Source organism: Lissotriton vulgaris, chromosome 1_1 (assembly GCF_964263255.1).
Source record: "Lissotriton vulgaris chromosome 1_1, aLisVul1.2, whole genome shotgun sequence".
NCBI classification, from domain to species: Eukaryota; Metazoa; Chordata; class Amphibia; order Caudata; family Salamandridae; genus Lissotriton; species Lissotriton vulgaris.
This window is the reverse complement of record NC_141685.1, coordinates 244,245,986-244,260,729: the sequence shown is the minus strand read 5'-3', so window position 1 is coordinate 244,260,729 and position 14,744 is coordinate 244,245,986. Positions and strand designations below refer to the sequence as shown.

The window sequence follows — 14,744 nt, the reverse complement described above, 5'->3', positions numbered from 1 at the left end:
TGACAAATTTGTTATACTGTTTGGTGCTCTCTTGAACCGCACTAAAGAAATGGCTTAGAATACTGGGCAGCTATGCAATCAATCTATTTCTCATTACACCTGTGTCCTCAGTCTTACATATATTCCATCTCTTCGCTGTCCATACAAAGTATGTGTTTGTTTGAAGCACTTCATTTTTGTGCAACTTAGGAACTATTTAATTTCTTCTTGAAAGCTCTGCCTACGTGCAAGATGTACAAACCCTCGTTGCAGTTGCAAGAAGGCTGGTCTGAAGAATCAGGCCAGTTGCAAGCACAAAGTGGCTTTTTTTGATGTATTAAATCGAAGGTACTTGAAAGGGTGTTTGGGTGTTCCTTCCAAATACCGAATTGTAGTGGTATGTAGAAATGTTTTTCCTCCGTAATTTGGCCAAAAAACAATCATACTTCACCACCATCTCGGTGATTGTGGTAACCAATCATCAAATGATAATGTGTCACGTAAAAACCTCTTCCCCTTTAAGAATGTTTCAAAACAATCATTGTATGTAGAGGCATTGGTCTTATGTACCACTGCCTATTCAAATAAAATAGCAATGAAACAAAGTAATCCGTTTTTTAAATGATACAGCTTTCCTTTAATAAATAATATTAACTACTACTTCTCCTGTTCCACAGTTTCAAGCCTGTACTTTCCGGCACAACTTAGCATGATCCTCTCACTCTTTCATGATGTACTGATATTATGTCATTCTGATTTTACTGAAAAGCTGGGGATATAGCTCAGTGGTAGAGCATTTGACTGCAGATTAAGAGGTCCCTGGTTCAAATCTGGGTGTCCCCTCAGACTATTTTGATTCTGTTGTTTGTAGTTGGGACTTTTCATCAATTCCTTTTGGATCATCTTTGACAGAGTCAGTGTTCCCTTGGATATTGCACTTCAATAGCATTACATAGTTTGCTGCTCAAAACCTGTGAGTAAATGGAGTTTTAACACTCGGCTTGGTATTCCCTTTGGGAAATTTCTGAAAGATCATTGATCTATTTTGGAATTTGGCTCTTCCTTTTACAGCACTAAAGAAAGGGAATGGACTATGAAACAAATTGACAAATTTGTTATACTGTTTGGTGCTCTCTTGAATCGCACTAAAGAAATGGCTTAGAATACTGTGCAGCGATGCAGTCAGTCTATTTCTCATTTCACCTGTGTCCTCAGTCTTACATATATTCCAGCATTTCCCTGTGCATTAAAAGTATGTGCTTGTTTGAGGCACTTCATTTTTGTGCAACGTAGGAACTATTTAATTTCTCCTTGAAAGCTCTGCCTACGTGCAAGATGTTCAAACCCTCGTTGCAGTTGCAAGAAGGCTGGTCTGAAGAATCAGGCCAGTTGCAAGCACAAAGTGGCTTTTTTTGATGTATTAAATCGAAGGTACTTGAAAGGGGTGTTTGGGTGTTCCTTCCAAATACCGAATTGTAGTGGTATGTAGAAATGTTTTTCCTCCGTAATTTGGCCAAAAAACAATTATACTTCACCACCATCTCGGTGATTGTGGTAACCAATCATCAAATGATAATGTGTCACGTAAAAACCTCTTGCCCTTTAAGAATGTTTCAAAAGAATCATTGTATGTAGAGGCATTGGTCTTATGTACCACTGCCTATTCAAATAAAATAGCAATGAAACAAATTAATCTGTTTTTTAAATGATCCAGTTTTACTTTAATAAATAATATTAAGGACTACTTCTCCTGTTCCACAGTTTCAAGCCTGTACTTTCCGGCACAACTTAGCATGATCCTCTCACTCTTTCATGATGTACTGATATTATGTCATTCTGATCTGAATTTGGCTCTTCCTTTTACAGACCTAAAGAAAGGGAATGGACTATGAAACAAATTGACAAATTTGTTATACTGTTTGGTGCTTTCTTGAATCGCACTAAAGAAATGGCTTAGAATACTGTGCAGCGTTGCAGTCAGTCTATTTCTCATTTCACCTGTGTCCTCAGTCTTACATATATTCCAGCTTTTCCCTGTGCATTAAAAGTATGTGCTTGTTTGAAGCACTTCATTTTTGTGCAACGTAGGAACTATTTAATTTCTCCTTAAATGCTCTGCCTACGTGTAAGATGTACGAACCATTGTTGCAGTTGCAAGAAGGCTGGCCTGAAGAATCAGGCCATTTGCAAGCACAAAGTGGCTTTTTCTGATGTTTTAAATTGAAGGTCAATGAAAGGGGTCTTTGGGTGTACCTTCCAAATACCGAATTGTAGTGGTATGTAGAAATGTTTTTCCACCGTAATGTGGCCCAAAACAATCATACTTCATCACCATCTGAGTGATTGTGGTAACCAAACATGAAACAATAAGGTATCCCGTAAAAACCTCTTCCCCTTTGAGAATGTTTCAAAACAAACATTTTAAGTGCAGGCATTGGTCCTATGTACCACTGCCTATTCAAATAAAATACCAATCAAACAAATACATATATTTTTTTAATGATCCATTTTTCCTTTAATAAATAATATTAAGAACTACTTCTACAGTTCCACAGTTTCAAGGTTGTACTTTCCGGCACAACTTAGCATGATCCTCTCACTCTTTCATGATGTACTGATATATTGTCATTCTGATGTTGGCTGACAGCTGGGGATATAGCTCAGTGGTAGAGCATTTGACTGCAGATCAAGAGGTCCCTGGTTCAATCCGGGTGTCACCTCATACTATTTTGAATCTGCTGTTTGTAGTTGGGAATTTTCATGAATCCCATTTGGATCATCTTTGACAGAGTCAGTGTTCCCTTGGATGTTACACTTTAATACCATTACAGTGTTGCTGATTAAAACTTGTGAGTAACTGCATTTTTTACACTGGGCTTGGTATTCCCTATGGGAAATTTCTGAAACATCATTGATCTATTTTGGAATTCGGCTCTACCTTTCACAGCTCTAAACAAAGGGAATGGACTATGAAACCAATTGACAAATTTGTTATACTGTTTGGTGCTCTCTTGAATTGCACTAAAGAAATGGCTTAGAATACTGGGCAGCTATGCAATCAATCTATTTCTCATTACACCTGTGTCCTCAGTCTTACATATATTCCATCTCTTCTCTGTCCATAGAAAGTATGTGTTTGTTTGAAGCACTTCATTTTTGTGCAACTTAGGAACTATTTAATTTCTCCTTGAAAGCTCTGCCTACGTGCAAGATGTACAAACCCTCGTTGCAGTTGCAAGAAGGCTGATCTGAAGAATCAGGCCAGTTGCAAGCACAAAGTGGCTTTTTTTGATGTATTAAATTGAAGGTACTTGAAAGGGGTGTTTGGGTGTTCCTTCCAAATACCGAATTGTAGTGGTATGTAGAAATGTTTTTCCATCGTAATTTGGCCAAAAAACAATCATACTTCACCACTATCTCGGTGATTGTGGTAACCAATCATCAAATGATAATGTGTCACGTAAAAACCTCTTCCCCTTCAAGAATGTTTCAAAACAATCATTGTATGTAGAGGCATTGGTCTTATGTACCACGGCCTATTCAAATAAAATAGCAATGAAAAAATTCATCTGTTTTTTAAATGATCCAGTTTTACTTTAATAAATAATATTAAGGACTACTTCTCCTGTTCCACAGTTTCAAGCCTGTACTTTCCGGCACAACTTAGCATGATCCTCTCATTCTTTCATGATGTACTGATATTATGTCATTCTAATTTTTCTGAAAAGCTGGGGATATAGCTCAGTGGTAGAGCATTTGACTGCAGATCAAGAGGTCCCTGGTTCAAATCCGGGTGTCCCCTCACACTATTTTGATTCTGTTGTTTGTAGTTGGGACTTTTCATCAATTCCTTTTGGATCATCTATGACAGAGTCAGTGTTCCCTTGGATATTGCACTTTAATAGCATTACCGAGTTTGCTGCTCAAAACCTGTGAGTAAATGCAGTTTTAACACTCGGCTTGGTGTTCCCTTTGGGAACTTTCTGAAAGATCATTGATCTTTTTTTGAATTTGGCTCTTCCTTTTACAGACCTAAAGAAAGGGAATGGACTATGAAACAAATTGACAAATTTGTTATACTGTTTGGTGCTTTCTTGAATCGCACTAAAGAAATGGCTTAGAATACTGTGCAGCGATGCAGTCAGTCTATTTCTCATTTCACCTGTGTCCTCAGTCTTACATATATTCCACCTTTTCCCTGTGCATTAAAAGTATGTGCTTGTTTGAAGCACTTCATTTTTGTGCAACGTAGGAACTATTTAATTTCTCCTTAAATGCTCTGCCTACGTGCAAGATGTACGAACCATTGTTGCAGTTGCAAGAAGGCTGGCCTGAAGAATCAGGCCATTTGCAAGCACAAAGTGGCTTTTTCTGATGTTTTAAATCGAAGGTCCGTGAAAGGGGTGTTTGGGTGTACCTTCCAAATACCGAATTGCAGTGGTATGTAGAAATGTTTTTCCACCGTAATGTGGCCCAAAACAATCATACTTCATCACCATCTGAGTGATTGTGGTAACCAAACATGAAACAATAAGGTATCCCGTAAAAACCTCTTCCCCTTTGAGAATGTTTCAAAACAAACATTTTAAGTGCAGGCATTGGTCCTATGTACCACTGCCTATTCAAATAAAATACCAATCAAACAAATACATATATTTTTTTTAATGATCCATTTTTCCTTTAATAAATAATATTAAGAACTACTTCTACAGTTCCACAGTTTCAAGGTTGTACTTTCCGGCACAACTTAGCATGATCCTCTCACTCTTTCATGATGTACTGATATATTGTCATTCTGATCTTGGCTGACAGCTGGGGATATAGCTCAGTGGTAGAGCATTTGACTGCAGATCAAGAGGTCCCTGGTTCAAATCTGGGTGTCCCCTCATACTATTTTGAATTTTCTGTTTGTAGTTGGGAATTTTCATGAATCCCATTTGGATCATCTTTGACAGAGTCAGTGTTCTCTTGGATGTTACACTTTAATACCATTACAGTGTTGCTGATTAAAACTTGTGAGTAACTGCATTTTTTACACTGGGCTTGGTATTCCCTATGGGAAATTTCTGAAACATCATTGATCTATTTTGGAATTCGGCTCTACCTTTTACAGCTCTAAACAAAGGGAATGGACTATGAAACCAATTGACAAATTTGTTATACTTTTTGGTGCTCTCTTGAATCGCACTAAAGAAATGGCTTAGAATACTGGGCAGCTATGCAATCAATCTATTTCTCATTACACCTGTGTCCTCAGTCTTACATATATTCCATCTCTTCTCTGTCCATACAAAGTATGTGTTTGTTTGAAGCACTTCATTTTTGTGCAACTTAGGAACTATTTAATTTCTCCTTGAAAGCTCTGCCTACGTGCAAGATGTACAAACCCTCGTTGCAGTTGCAAGAAGGCTGGTCTGAAGAATCAGGCCAGTTGCAAGCACAAAGTGGCTTTTTTTGATGTATTAAATCAAAGGAACTTGAAAGGGGTGTTTGGGTGTTCCTTCCAAATACCGAATTGTAGTGGTATGTAGAAATGTTTTTCCTCCGTAATTTGGCCAAAAAACAATCATACTTCACCACCATCTCGGTGATTGTGGTAACCAATCATCAAATGATAATGTGTCACGTAAAAACCTCTTCCCCTTTAAGAATGTTTCAAAACAATCATTGTATGTAGAGGCATTGGTCTTATGTACCACTGCCTATTCAAATAAAATAGCAATAAAACAAATTAATCTGTTTTTTAAATGATCCAGTTTTATTTTAATAAATATTATTAACTACTACTTCCCCTGTTCCACAGTTTCAAGCCTGTACTTTCCGGCACAACTTAGCATGATCCTCTCACTCTTTCATGATGTACTGATATTATGTCATTCTGATTTTACTGAAAAGCTGGGGATATAGCTCAGTGGTAGAGCATCTGACTGCAGATCAGGAGGTCCCTGGTTCAAATCCGGGTGTCCCCTCAGACTATTTTGATTCTGTTGTTTGTAGTTGGGACTTTTCATCAATTCCTTTTGGATCATCTTTGACAGAGTCAGTGTTCCCTTGGATATTGCACTTTAATAGCATTACATAGTTTGCTGCTCAAAACCTGTGAGTAAATGGAGTTTTAACACTCGGCTTGGTGTTCCATTTGGGAACTTTCTGAAAGATCATTGATCTATTTTGGAATTTGGCTCTTCCTTTTACAGCACTAAAGAAAGGGAATGGACTATGAAATAAATTGACAAATTTGTTATACTGTTGGGTGCTTTCTTGAATCGCACTAAAGAAATGGCTTAGAATACTGTGCAGCGATGCAGTCAGTCTATTTCTCATTTCACCTATGTCCTCAGTCTTACATATATTCCACCTTTTCCCTGTGCATCCAAAGTATGTGCTTGTTTGAAGCACTTCATTTTTGTGCAAATTAGGAACTATTTAATTTCTCCGTAAATGCTCTGCCTACGTGCAAGATGTACAAACCATTGTTGCAGTTGCAAGAAGGCTGGCCTGAAGAATCAGGCCATTTGCAAGCACAAAGTGGCTTTTTTTGATGTTTTAAATCGAAGGTCCGTGAAAGGGGTGTTTGGGTGTACCTTCCAAATACCGAATTGTAGTGGTATGTAGAAATGTTTTTCCACCGTAATGTGGCCCAAAACAATCATACTTCATCACCATCTGAATGATTGTGGTAACTAAACATGAAACAATAAGGTATCCCGTAAAAACCTCTTCCCCTTTGAGAATGTTTCAAAACAAACATTTTAAGTGCAGGCATTGGTCCTATGTACTACTGCCTATTCAAATAAAATACCAATCAAACAAATACATATATTTTTTTAATGATCCATTTTTCCTTTAATAAATAATATTAAGAACTACTTCTACAGTTCCACAGTTTCAAGGTTGTACTTTCCGGCACAACTTAGCATGATCCTCGCACTCTTTCATGATGTACTGATATATTGTCATTCTGATCTTGGCTGACAGCTGGGGATATAGCTCAGTGGTAGAGCATTTGACTGCAGATTAAGAGGTCCCTGGTTCAAATCCGGGTGTCCCCTCATACTATTTTGAATCTGCTGTTTGTAGTTGGGAATTTTCATGAATCCCATTTGGATCATCTTTGACAGAGTCAGTGTTCCCTTGGATGTTACACTTTAATAACATTACAGTGTTGCTGATTAAAACTTGTGAGTAACTGCATTTTTTACACTGGGCTTGGTATTCCCTATGGGAAATTTCTGAAACATCATTTATCTATTTTGGAATTCGGGTCTACCTTTCACAGCTCTAAACAAAGGGAATGGACTATGAAACCAATTGACAAATTTGTTATACTGTTTGGTGCTCTCTTGAATCGCACTAAAGAAATGGCTTAGAATACGGGGCAGCTATGCAATCAATCTATTTCTCATTACACCTGTGTCCTCAGTCTTACATATATTCCATCTCTTCTCTGTCCATACAAAGTATGTGTTTGTTTGAAGCACTTCATTTTTGTGCAAATTAGGAACTATTTAATTTCTCCTTGAAAGCTCTGCCTACGTGCAAGATGTACAAACCCTCGTTGCAGTTGCAAGAAGGCTGGTCTGAAGAATCAGGCCAGTTGCAAGCACAAAGTGGCTTTTTTTGATGTATTAAATTGAAGGTACTTGAAATGGGTGTTTGAGTGTTCCTTCCAAATACCGAATTGTAGTGGTATGTAGAAATGTTTTTCCATCGTAATTTGGCCAAAAAACAATCATACTTCACCACCATCTCGGTGATTGTGGTAACCAATCATCAAATGATAATGTGTCACGTAAAAACCTCTTCCCCTTTAAGAATGTTTCAAAACACTCATTGTATGTAGAGGCATTGGTCTTATGTACCACGGCCTATTCAAATAAAATAGCAATGAAAAAAATGTAATCTGTTTTTTAAATGATCCAGTTTTACTTTAATAAATAATATTAAGGACTACTTCTCCTGTTCCACAGTTTCAAGCCTGTACTTTCCGGCACAACTTAGCATGATCCTCTCACTCTTTCATGATGTACTGATATTATGTCATTCTGATTTTACTGAAAAGCTGTGGATATAGCTCAGTGGTAGAGCATTTGACTGCAGATCAAGAGGTCCCTGGTTCATATCCGGGTGTCCCCTCAGACTATTTTGATTCTGTTGTTTGTAGTTGGGACTTTTCATCAATTCCTTTTGGATCATCTTTGACAGAGTCAGTGTTCCCTTGGATATTGCACTTTAATAGCATTACAGAGTTTGCTGCTCAAAACCTGTGAGTAAATGGAGTTTTAACACTCGGCTTGGTATTCCCTTTGGGAAATTTCTGAAAGATCATTGATCTATTTTGGAATTTGGCTCTTCCTTTTACGGCACTTAAGAAAGGGAATGGACTATGAAACAAATTGATAAATTTGTTATACTGTTTGATGCTTTCTTGAATCGCACTAAAGAAATGGCTTAGAATACTGTGCAGCGATGCAGTCAGTCTATTTCTCATTTCACCTGTGTCCTCAGTCTTACATATATTCCACCTTTTCCCTGTGCATTAAAAGTATGTGCTTGTTTGAAGCACTTCATTTTTGTGCAACGTAGGAACTATTTAATTTCTCCTTGAAAGCTCTGCCTACGTGCAAGATGTACAAACCCTCGTTGCAGTTGCAAGAAGGCTGGTCTGAAGAATCAGGCCAGTTGCAAGCACAAAGTGGCTTTTTTTGATGTATTAAATCGAAGGTACTTGAAAGAGGTGTTTGGGTGTTCCTTCCAAATACCGAATTGTAGTGGTATGTAGAAATGTTTTTCCTCCGTAATTTGGCCAAAAAACATTCATACTTCACCACCATCTCGGTGATTGTGGTAACCAATCATCAATGATAATGTGTCATGTAAAAACCTCTTCCGCTTTAAGAATGTTTCAAAACAATCATTGTATGTAGAGGCATTGGTCTTATGTACCACGGCCTATTCAAATAAAATAGCAATGAAAAAATTAATCTGTTTTTTAAATGATCCAGTTTTACTTTAATAAATAATATTAAGGACTACTTCTCCTGTTCCACAGTTTCAAGCCTGTACTTTCCGGCACAACTTAGCATGATAATCTCACTCTTTCATGATGTACTGATATTATGTCATTCTGATTTTACTGAAACGCTGGGGATATAGCTCAGTGGTAGAGCATTTGACTGCAGATCAAGAGGTCCCTGGTTCAAATCCGGGTGTCCCCTCAGACTATATTGATTCTGTTGTTTGTAGTTGGGACTTTTCATCAATTCCTTTTGGATCATCTTTGACAGAGTCAGTGTTCCCTTGGATATTGCACTTTAATAACATTACAGAGTTTGCTGCTCAAAACCTGTGAGTAAATGGAGTTTTAACACTCGGCTTGGTATTCCCTTTGGGAAATTTCTGAAAGATCATTGATCTATTTTGGAATTTGGCTCTTCCTTTTACAGCACTAAAGAAAGGGAATGGACTATGAAACAAATTGACAAATTTGTTATACTGTTTGATGCTTTCTTGAATCGCACTAAAGAAATGGCTTAGAATACTGGGCAGCTATGAAATCAATCTATTTCTCATTTCACCTGTGTCCTCAGTCTTACATATATTCCACCTTTTCCCTGTGCATTAAAAGTATGTGCTTGTTTGAAGCACTTCATTTTTGTGCAACTTAGGAACTATTTAATTTCTCCTTGAAAGCTCTGCCTACGTGCAAGATGTTCAAACCCTCGTTGCAGTTGCAAGAAGGCTGGTCTGAAGAATCAGGCCAGTTGCAAGCACAAAGTGGCTTTTTTTGATGGATTAAATTGAAGGTACTTGAAAGGGGTGTTTGGGTGTTCCTTCCAAATACCGAATTGTAGTGGTATGTAGAAATGTTTTTCCTCCGTAATTTGGCCAAAAAACATTCATACTTCACCACCATCTCGGTGATTGTGGTAACCAATCATCAAATGATAATGTGTCACGTAAAAACCTCTTCCCCTTTAAGAATGTTTCAAAACAATCATTGTATGTAGAGGCATTGGTCTTATGTACCACGGCCTATTCAAATGAAATAGCAATGAAAAAATTAATCTGTTTTTTAAATGATCCAGTTTTACTTTAATAAATAATATTAAGGACTACTTCTCCTGTTCCACAGTTTCAAGCCTGTACTTTCCGGCACAACTTAGCATGATCCTCTCACTCTTTCAAGATGTACTGATATTATGTCATTCTGATTTTACTGAAAAGCTGGAGATATAGCTCAGTGGTAGAGCATTTGACTGCAGATCAAGAGGTCCCTGGTTCAAATCCGGGTGTCCCCTCAGACTATTTTTTTATTCTGTTGTTTGTAGTTGGGACTTTTCATCAATTCCTTTTGGATCATCTTTGACAGAGTCAGTGTTCCCTTGGATATTGCACTTTAATAGCATTACAGAGTTTGCTGCTCAAAACATGTGAGTAAATGGAGTTTTAACACTCGGCTTGGTATTCCCCTTGGGAAATTTCTGAAAGATCATTGATCTATTTTGGAATTTGGCTCTTCCTTTTACAGCACTAAAGAAAGGGAATGGACTATGAAACAAATTGACAAACTTGTTATACTGTTTGATGCTTTCTTGAATCGCACTAAAGAAATGGCTTAGAATACTGTGCAGCGATGCAGTCAGTCTATTTCTCATTTCACCTGTGTCCTCAGTCTTACATATATTCCACCTTTTCCCTGTGCATTAAAAGTATGTGCTTGTTTGAAGCACTTCATTTTTGTGCAACGTAGGAACTATTTAATTTCTCCTTGAAAGCTCTGCCTACGTGCAAGATGTACAAACCCTCGTTGCAGTTGCAAGAAGGCTGGTCTGAAGAATCAGGCCAGTTGCAAGCTTAAAGTGGCTTTTTTTGATGTATTAAATCGAAGGTACTTGAAAGGGGTGTTTGGGTGTTCCTTCCAAATACCGAATTGTAGTGGTATGTAGAAATGTTTTTCCTCTGTAATTTGGCCAAAAAACATTCATACTTCACCACCATCTCGGTGATTGTGGTAACCAATCATCAAATGATAATGTGTCATGTAAAAACCTCTTCCGCTTTAAGAATGTTTCAAAACAATCATTGTATGTAGAGGCATTGGTCTTATGTACCACTGCCTATTCAAATAAAATAGCAATGAAACAAATTAATCTGTTTTTTAAATGATCCAGTTTTACTTTAATAAATAATATTAAGGACTACTTCTCCTGTTCCACAGTTTCAAGCCTGTACTTTCCGGCACAACTTAGCATGATCCTCTCACTCTTTCATGATGTACTGATATTATGTCATTCTAATTTTTCTGAAAAGCTGGGGATATAGCTCAGTGGTAGAGCATTTGACTGCAGATCAAGAGGTCCCTGGTTCAAATCCGGGTGTCCCCTCAGACTATTTTGATTCTGTTGTTTGTAGTTGGGACTTTTCATCAATTCCTTTTGGATCATCTTTGACAGAGTCAGTGTTCCCTTGGATATTGCACTTTAATAGCAATACAGAGTTTGCTGCTCAAAACCTGGAGTAAATGCAGTTTTAACACTCGGCTTGGTGTTCCATTTGGGAACTTTCTGAAAGATCATTGATCTATTTTGGAATTTGGCTCTTCCTTTTACAGCACTAAAGAAAGGGAATGGACTATGAAATAAATTGACAAATTTGTTATACTGTTTGGTGCTTTCTTGAATCGCACTAAAGAAATGGCTTAGAATACTGTGCAGCGATGCAGTCAGTCTATTTCTCATTTCACCTGTGTCCTCAGTCTTACATATATTCCAGCTTTTCCCTGTGCATTAAAAGTATGTGCTTGTTTGAAGCACTTCATTTTTGTGCAACGTAGGAACTATTTAATTTCTCCTTGAAAGCTCTGCCTACGTGCAAGATGTTCAAACCCTCGTTGCAGTTGCAAGAAGGCTGGTCTGAAGAATCAGGCCAGTTGCAAGCACAAAGTGGCTTTTTTTGATGTATTAAATTGAAGGTACTTGAAAGGGGTGTTTGGGTGTTCCTTCCAAATACCGAATTGTAGTGGTATGTAGAAATGTTTTTCAATCGTAATTTGGCCAAAAAACAATCATACTTCACCACCATCTCGGTGATTGTGGTAACCAATCATCAAATGATAATGTGTCACGTAAAAACCTCTTCCCCTTCAAGAATGTTTCAAAACAATCATTGTATGTAGAGGCATTGGTCTTATGTACCACGGCCTATTCAAATAAAATAGCAATGAAAAAATTAATCTGTTTTTTAAATGATCCAGTTTTACTTTAATAAAAAATATTAAGGACTACTTCTCCTGTTCCACAGTTTCAAGCCTGTACTTTCCGGCACAACTTAGCATGATCCTCTCACTCTTTCATGATGTACTGATATTATGTCATTCTGATTTTACTGAAAAGCTGGGGATATAGCTCAGTGGTAGAGCATTTGACTGCAGATCAAGAGGTCATTGGTTCAAATCCGGGTGTCCCCTCAGACTATTTTGATTCTGTTGTTTGTAGTTGGGACTTTTCATCAATTCCTTTTGGATCATCTTTGACAGAGTCAGTGTTCCCTTGGATATTGCACTTTAATAGCATTACAGAGTTTGCTGCTCAAAACCTGTGAGTAAATGGAACTTTAACACTCGGCTTGGTATTCCCTTTGGGAAATTTCTGAAAGATCATTGATCTATTTTGGAATTTGGCTCTTCCTTTTACAGCACTAAAGAAAGGGAATGGACTATGAAACAAATTGACACATTTGTTATACTGTTTGATGCTTTCTTGAATCGCACTAAAGAAATGGCTTAGAATACTGGGCAGCTATGAAATCAATCTATTTCTCATTTCACCTGTGTCCTCAGTCTTACATATATTCCACCTTTTCCCTGTGCATTAAAAGTATGTGCTTGTTTGAAGCACTTCATTTTTGTGCAACGTAGGAACTATTTAATTTCTCCTTGAAAGCTCTGCCTACGTGCAAGATGTACAAACCCTTGTTGCAGTTGCAAGAAGGCTGGTCTGAAGAATCAGGCCAGTTGCAAGCACAAAGTGGCTTTTTTTGATGTATTAAATTGAAGGTACTTGAAAGGGGTGTTTGGGTGTTCCTTCCAAATACCGAATTGTAGTGGTATGTAGAAATGTTTTTCCTCCGTAATTTGGCCAAAAAACATTCATACTTCACCACCATCTCGGTGATTGTGGTAACCAATCATCAAATGATAATGTGTCATGTAAAAACCTCTTCCGCTTTAAGAATGTTTCAAAACAATCATTGTATGTAGAGGAATTGGTCTTATGTACCACTGCCTATTCAAATAAAATAGCAATGAAACAAATTAATCTGTTTTTTAAATGAGCCAGTTTTACTTTAATAAATAATATTAAGGACTACTTCTCCTGTTCCATAGTTTCAAGCCTGTACTTTCCGGCACAACTTAGCATGATCCTCTCACTCTTTCATGATGTACTGATATTATGTCATTCTGATTTTACTGAAAAGATGGGGATATAGCTCAGTGGTAGAGCATTTGACTGCAGATCAAGAGGTCCCTGGTTCAAATCCGGGTGTCCCCTCAGACTATTTTGATTCTGTTGTTTGTAGTTGGGACTTTTCATCAATTCCTTTTGGATCATCTTTGACAGAGTCAGTGTTCCCTTGGATATTGCACTTTAATATCATTACAGAGTTTGCTGCTCAAAACCTGTGAGTAAATGCAGTTTTAACACTCGGCTTGGTGTTCCCTTTGGGAACTTTCTGAAAGATCATTGATCTATTTTGGAATTTGGCTCTTCCTTTTACAGCACAAGAGAAAGGGAATGGACTATGAAATAAACTGACAAATTTGTTATACTGTTTGGTGCTTTCTTGAATCGCACTAAAGAAATGGCTTCGAATACTGTGCAGCGATGCAGTCAGTCTATTTCTCATTTCACCTGTGTCCTCAGTCTTACATATATTCCACCTTTTCCCTGTGCATCCAAAGTATGTGCTTGTTTGAAGCACTTCATTTTTGTGCAACGTAGGAACTATTTAATTTCTCCTTAAATGCTCTGCCTACGTGCAAGATGTACAAACCATTGTTGCAGTTGCAAGAAGGCTGGCCTGAAGAATCAGGCCATTTGCAAGCACAAAGTGGCTTTTTCTGATGTTTTAAATTGAAGGTCCGTGAAAGGGGTGTTTGGGTGTACCTTCCAAATACCGAATTGTAGTGGTATGTAGAAATGTTTTTCCACTGTAATGTGGCCCAAAACAATCATACTTCATCACCATCTGAGTGATTGTGGTAACCAAACATGAAACAATAAGGTATCCCGTAAAAACCTCTTCCCCTTTGAGAATGTTTCAAAACAAACATTTTAAGTGCAGGCATTGGTCTTATGTACCACTGCCTATTCAAATAAAATACCAATCAAACAAATACATATATTTTTTTTAATGATCCATTTTTCCTTTAATAAATAATATTAAGAACTACTTCTACAGTTCCACAGTTTCAAGGTTGTACTTTCCGGCACAACTTAGCATGATCCTCTCACTCTTTCATGATGTACTGATATATTGTCATTCTGAACTTGGATGACAGCTAGGGATATAGCTCAGTGGTAAAGCATTTGACTGCAGATCAAGAGGTCCCTGGTTCAAATCCGGGTATCCCCTGATACTATTTTGAATCTGCTGTTTGTAGTTGGGAATTTTCATGAATCCCATTTGGATCATCTTTGACAGAGTCAGTGTTCCCTTGGATGTTACACTTTAATACCATTACAGTGTTGCTGATTAAAACT

At 37.6% G+C, this 14,744-nt stretch overlaps 13 non-coding genes across 13 annotated transcripts; all 13 read left to right on the top strand.

Moving 5' to 3' along the window:
* The first annotated feature begins 750 nt into the window (after positions 1–750).
* Positions 751–822, top strand: TRNAC-GCA (transfer RNA cysteine (anticodon GCA)). The gene has a single exon. It is a non-coding gene; the product is annotated as a tRNA-Cys (tRNA).
* A 1,806-nt stretch (positions 823–2,628) lies between these two features.
* TRNAC-GCA (transfer RNA cysteine (anticodon GCA)) lies at positions 2,629–2,699 on the top strand. The gene has a single exon. It is a non-coding gene; the product is annotated as a tRNA-Cys (tRNA).
* Positions 2,700–3,709: 1,010 nt separating this feature from the next.
* TRNAC-GCA (transfer RNA cysteine (anticodon GCA)) lies at positions 3,710–3,781 on the top strand. The gene has a single exon. It is a non-coding gene; the product is annotated as a tRNA-Cys (tRNA).
* Positions 3,782–4,793: 1,012 nt separating this feature from the next.
* On the top strand, positions 4,794–4,865 carry TRNAC-GCA (transfer RNA cysteine (anticodon GCA)). The gene has a single exon. It is a non-coding gene; the product is annotated as a tRNA-Cys (tRNA).
* A 1,011-nt stretch (positions 4,866–5,876) lies between these two features.
* On the top strand, positions 5,877–5,948 carry TRNAC-GCA (transfer RNA cysteine (anticodon GCA)). The gene has a single exon. It is a non-coding gene; the product is annotated as a tRNA-Cys (tRNA).
* A 1,011-nt stretch (positions 5,949–6,959) lies between these two features.
* On the top strand, positions 6,960–7,031 carry TRNAC-GCA (transfer RNA cysteine (anticodon GCA)). Its single transcript has one exon. It is a non-coding gene; the product is annotated as a tRNA-Cys (tRNA).
* Positions 7,032–8,043: 1,012 nt separating this feature from the next.
* On the top strand, positions 8,044–8,115 carry TRNAC-GCA (transfer RNA cysteine (anticodon GCA)). The gene has a single exon. It is a non-coding gene; the product is annotated as a tRNA-Cys (tRNA).
* A 1,010-nt stretch (positions 8,116–9,125) lies between these two features.
* Positions 9,126–9,197, top strand: TRNAC-GCA (transfer RNA cysteine (anticodon GCA)). Its single transcript has one exon. It is a non-coding gene; the product is annotated as a tRNA-Cys (tRNA).
* Positions 9,198–10,208: 1,011 nt separating this feature from the next.
* Positions 10,209–10,280, top strand: TRNAC-GCA (transfer RNA cysteine (anticodon GCA)). The gene has a single exon. It is a non-coding gene; the product is annotated as a tRNA-Cys (tRNA).
* A 1,014-nt stretch (positions 10,281–11,294) lies between these two features.
* On the top strand, positions 11,295–11,366 carry TRNAC-GCA (transfer RNA cysteine (anticodon GCA)). The gene has a single exon. It is a non-coding gene; the product is annotated as a tRNA-Cys (tRNA).
* A 1,010-nt stretch (positions 11,367–12,376) lies between these two features.
* TRNAC-GCA (transfer RNA cysteine (anticodon GCA)) lies at positions 12,377–12,448 on the top strand. Its single transcript has one exon. It is a non-coding gene; the product is annotated as a tRNA-Cys (tRNA).
* A 1,012-nt stretch (positions 12,449–13,460) lies between these two features.
* On the top strand, positions 13,461–13,532 carry TRNAC-GCA (transfer RNA cysteine (anticodon GCA)). The gene has a single exon. It is a non-coding gene; the product is annotated as a tRNA-Cys (tRNA).
* Positions 13,533–14,544: 1,012 nt separating this feature from the next.
* On the top strand, positions 14,545–14,616 carry TRNAC-GCA (transfer RNA cysteine (anticodon GCA)). The gene has a single exon. It is a non-coding gene; the product is annotated as a tRNA-Cys (tRNA).
* Positions 14,617–14,744: the final 128 nt, after the last annotated feature.